The sequence below is a fragment of the Peromyscus maniculatus genome, chromosome 3 (assembly GCF_049852395.1).
Source record: "Peromyscus maniculatus bairdii isolate BWxNUB_F1_BW_parent chromosome 3, HU_Pman_BW_mat_3.1, whole genome shotgun sequence".
Classification (NCBI taxonomy): domain Eukaryota; kingdom Metazoa; phylum Chordata; class Mammalia; order Rodentia; family Cricetidae; genus Peromyscus; species Peromyscus maniculatus.
In genome coordinates this window covers 110076224-110081423 of record NC_134854.1, presented here as the reverse complement: position 1 = coordinate 110081423, position 5200 = coordinate 110076224, and positions in this window count along the sequence as shown.

The following is a 5200-nucleotide window of genomic DNA, read 5'->3' as shown; positions in this document are numbered from 1 at the left end:
GTCTGTGCTCAACCTTGGTCCTGTCACCCCTGAGCCCAGAGCCTGTCTCCTGTGTGGAGTCCCTAGGCTGGTCTCCAGGATGGGTCGGTAGGTGGGTGCATCTCCTCACTGTCCTGCCTGATCTGGAGAAAGGGATGGGTGGGTAGGTGGGTGTACCACCTCCTCACTGTCCCTGCCTGATCTGGAGAAAAAGAGCCTCACCAAGACCTTTTCTCTGGTCCTGGGTCCTCTGAGCTAGAAGCAGTCAGAGATTGGACCACATCTCTGCCAGGGGACTTTTGATCATGTTGAGGAGGGCTCCTGGATGATGATGGTCCAGTCCATGAGGGGGGAATCATGCCTTGCTTTTTACTGAGCATGAAGGGCCTCAGATTAGCATTCTTTGTTCCTATTTTGAGACAGAGTTCCCTGTATAGTCCAGGCTAGCCTCAAACTCAGATTCACCTGCTCTGCCTCCCAAGTGCTGGGATAAAGGCATGCGCCACTGCCTCCTGGCTTAGAGTTAATGTTCTTGTGGGAGTCCGTCCAGATGACAGGAAGAGGCAGAGCTGTGATCATAAGGGCCCAGATTGCTTGCTGCTGTGTTCCCAGTCAAGAATAGTTCCATAATGTGGCAGGTGCCCAGGTGATTAATGTCAGAATTGGGTGCCTGACCCACTGGCCCATGAGCTGGTAGCTCACCGAGATGATATGAGTCCATTTCTAGTCACTCATGGGGATTCTCTGCTGATGAAGCTTTCAGACACCTGGTTGTTAGCCTGTCTTTTGAGGACAAAGAGGCTGAGAGGACTCACTTGTCCTTTCAAGCCCAGCTTTGGGACAGTCTACCTGAATCGTGTGGCTTTGGAAAAGTCATTCCTTTTCTCAAGGCTCCAGTTTCCACAAATGTAGGATCTGGTCCAAAAGTACCCCAGGAATCTTGAGGAGTCCTCATAGTGCAGAGCATGGGGCCCTGGAAGCCAAGTGTCCCTGGCTTTCAGAAGGGACACATCTCAGGGAGAAGGAAGACCTGCTTATGGCAAGAAGTGACGTAGCCGCCCACTGTGCCTATGAGACACTGTGTCAAACCAAGAGCTAGGCCTGCCTGAGATTGGCCATTTCAGTGCCCCACAAAGGCTCACATCTAAACTTGTCTGTCCCTAGATCCTCTGATGCCTCTATTATTAATCTACACTCTGTCATGTGGTGTTACCTCTCTTCCGTCTTGCACCTCCTGTTTCCTCTCCCCGGAAATGCCACCTATACCTCCTGCCTAGCTACTGGCCATTTAGCTTTTTTTTTTTTTTTTTAATTACACCAATCACAGCAATACATCTTCACACAGTGTGCAAATATCCCACAACAGGACTCAGTCACTGGGTGTCCACCATGTGTATCAATACAGGCCAGCTGATAGTGGTCCTTGGCTTTGACATAGGGTCTGGTGGGACACTGCCCTGCCTCCATCCCAGATGGAATACAGGGTCTGGTGGGACACTCTGCCCTGCCTCCATCCCAGATGGAATACAGGGTCTGGTGGGACACTGCCCTGCCTCTATCCCAGATGGAATACAGGGTCTGGTGGGACACTCTGCTCTGCCTCCATCCCAGATGGAATACAGGGTCTGGTGGGACACTCTGCCCTGCCTCCATCCCAGATGGAATACAGGGTCTGGTGGGACACTGCCCTGCCTCCATCCCAGATGGATCTGTCTGGTTCTTGCCCCACCCTGTCTGGTGCTTGGAGAACTCTCTGCATATGGTGCCCTTCTGTGACTTCTCTCACACAAAAGGTTCCTTTCCATAGTAGATTCAAAGAAATTTCTCTCTCTCTTCTTGCCCTCTACCTCCTCCACCCACCCCTGCCCAGGACAGGATCTCATGGCTCTGAATGTCCTGGAACTCACTATGTAGGCTAGGCTGGCCTTGAACTCACAGAGGTCTATATGCCTCTGCCTCCTAAGTGCTGGGATTAAAGGGATGTGCCTCTATGCCCAACAGAAATTTGTTTCTTGTGATAATAAGTATGTTTGCCGAATTCTGGCCCTCTGTCTTTCAAGGAAGTTCCAGGGTCCTTTTATCAGGGAGCCATGAGAGAAGGTGGTTGGTAGTGAGGGGCCCTAGCCAGCTCTAAGAGGTGTGTGTGTGTGTGTGTGTGTGTGTGTGTGTGTGTGTGTGTGTGTGTGTGTGTGTGTGTGTAGGGGGGCTAGTGTGCTCCAGCCCTTGATGTTCCTCACGTGGCCTATGACCCCACAGAGAGGAGACCAGGATGAGACACTGGAAGAACTACGTGTCCGTTTTCTGGGATGCAGCTTATACACCTGTGGGAGTGGTCTTGAGCCTTCCTGGGGGAGGAGCTGTGTTGGCGGGCTTTGGAGGGGCGGGTTTGGGGGAAGAGATGGGGGAGGGGAGTTGAGGGGGAATCTTCCACCAGAACAGCCTAAGGCTTGTAGTGGCTATAGCCAGTGACTTGTTCTAAATGTGGACTTTGTCTCGACCACAGATTCTTTACTAACTTTTTCATTTTAGTTTTTATTTTATTATTTTTTAAAGGGTTATTTATTTTGTTTTTATGTTCAAAACTTCCATGTGGAACCTGTCACTCCAGTCCCCTATTTTTATTTTATTTTTTTATCTGGGTGTTTTGTCTGCATGTGTGCCTGTGCACCATGTACATGCAGTGCCCACGGAGGCCAAAGAGGGCATAGGATCTCCTGGGACTGGTGTTACAGACAGTTGTGAGTCACCATGTGAGTGTTGGGACTTGAACTTGGGTCCTCTAGAAAGGCAGCCAGTGCACTACCTCTCTGTCTTCCTTTTTGGTTTTGGTTTGTTTGTTTGTTTGTTTTGGTTTTGAGACAAGGTTTCTCTGTGTAGCCCTGGCTGTCCTGTCCATCACTGCTTGGCTATCTGTCTCTCTCTTCTTTTTTTCATACAGTATATTCGGATTACAATTCACCTCCCCAACTTCCTTCCAGATCCTTCCCACTTTCCCACCCACTCAAATCCATACCCTTTCTCTCTCATTAGAACACAAACAGGAATCTTTTCTTTTTCTTTTTCTTTTTGGTTTTTTGAAACAGGGTTTCTCTGTGTAGCTTTGCACCTTTCCTGGAACTTATTCTGTAGCCCAGGCTGGCCTTGAACTCACAGCAATCCCCCTGGCTCTGCCTCCTGAGTGCTGGGATTAAAGGCGTGCGCCACCACTGCCCCACACAAACAGGAATCTTAATAATAATAACAACACTGATGATGATGATGATGATGATGATGATGATGATAGCCAGAACAGGACAAAACAAACTGAAAAAAAGAGCCAAAGAAAAAGTATAAGAAACACATACATATGCTGAGAAACAAAATTTGCACATGTAGAAAACCCATAAAAATAAAATAGGAAACCATAATATATAAGCAAAAAAATCTGTAAGGTTAAAAAAAAAGATGCCCAGACAAAGCATTGTTAAAAAAAAAAATACTCAAGTTCATGTCATGTTGGCCATCTACAGCTGGGCCTGGGACCTGAACTTCAATGTGGTTTGTGTACCCAGTGAGACTCTGTTGGGAAAAAAACTAGTTTTTCCTTTTCGAGTGGATAATTGGAGATAGCTTCTGAATTAGGGAAGGGAGCTTGTGTCTGCTTCCCTCTTAGAACTGGGAGCCCATCTGGCTTAGACCTGTGTGCAGGCGCCGTCCTGTGCCACATCTCTGTACGTTCGGATGTGCATCAGACCTGTTGTGTCTAGAAGGCCTTGTTTCCTCGGTGTCCTCCACCCTCTCTGGCTCTTACAATCTTTTTACCTCCTCTTCTGAAGAATTCCCCGATCCCTGGTGGAGAGGGATTTGATGGAGGCATCCCATTTAGGACTGAGTATTCTAAGGTCTCTCATTCTCTGCACATTGCCCAGTTGTGCGTCTCTGTATTTATTCTCATCTACCTCGGGAGGCAGCTTCTCCGAGCAAGATACCGACCTATGAGTATAGCAGAACGTCGTTAGGAGACATTTTATTGCTACGTTTTTAACAGAACAGCAGTATTTGGTTTTCCCCTAGGTCCACGGCTTATCTAGTCTCAGGCTCTTGGCCACACAGACAGTGTCAAATATGGCTTCCATCTCATAGAGTGGGATTTAGTTCCTTTCAGGTACTGGCTGGTGACTCCCACACGCCTGTGCCACCACTGCTTTAGCATATCTTGCAGGCAGGACGCCATTGTGGACAGAGAGTTTATAGCTGGGTTGTTTCTCCTCAGCGTGCAGAGTCCCTTCCAGTACCATAAATACTAGTCAGTATGGGTGAAGGCTCTAGGTAGGTACCAGCTGCGTTTCCCTGTGGTCAGTGAGTTATATAGATTTTTGTCTTCAGCAACAAGGCCTTACCATTAGTTTGTGGAGAGCAACCAATAGCCTTGGCAATAGCCTGGGTTGGTTGGGGGTTTCCATGAGGCCCTTTTGGCCAACAACTCCACTAGATGTAACCTATTCCCAGCACTCCTGGTGGTTTCATTTGATGGAGAGAGATGTGTAGTTGGGGGCTTTGGCTGCCCCATCATTTGGTGGTTCCAGTTTAGTTTTCTTTCATGTATACATGAACCTACTATATTGGGTTTCCACAAGATCCCTCCAATGGCCGTTAGTTTTAACTGTCCCTCTGCATATCCCTTCTTTATCCCCCTCTTCCCTCCACCTCCCCACTTGACCCTACTGTTCCAGCACCGCCCCCCAAATCCATCCACAACTATCGATTCTGTTTTCCCTTTCCAGGGAGATTCTTACCTCCTCCCAGTCCCCCGGTGCTCTAAACCACGAAGCCATCTGTCTAGTCCTTCAGATTGTTTGTTTGTTTGTTTTGAAACATAGACCTGGCTGTCCTGGAACTCACTCTGTAGACTGGGCTGGCCTTAAACTCACAGAGATTCTCTGTCTCCTTCTTTGATGAATCCATGTATACACACACACACACACACACACACACACACACACACACACACGTAAATAGTATGGTCATATCCTCCCCAAACTCTCCTTCCCTGTAGAGCCCTACAACATGTGTCCCCCCCCCACCACGTGTCCCTCCCTCCCACCTTTGTGTGTTTTTTTTTAATAACTCACTGAGCCCCAATAGCACTGCCTGTAAGAGCATGGCCAGCTGGTGACCACACTGAAGAAAAATGATTCCTGCTCCTTAGCAGTCATCAATTGGCAGTAGCTCCTAAGCTGTG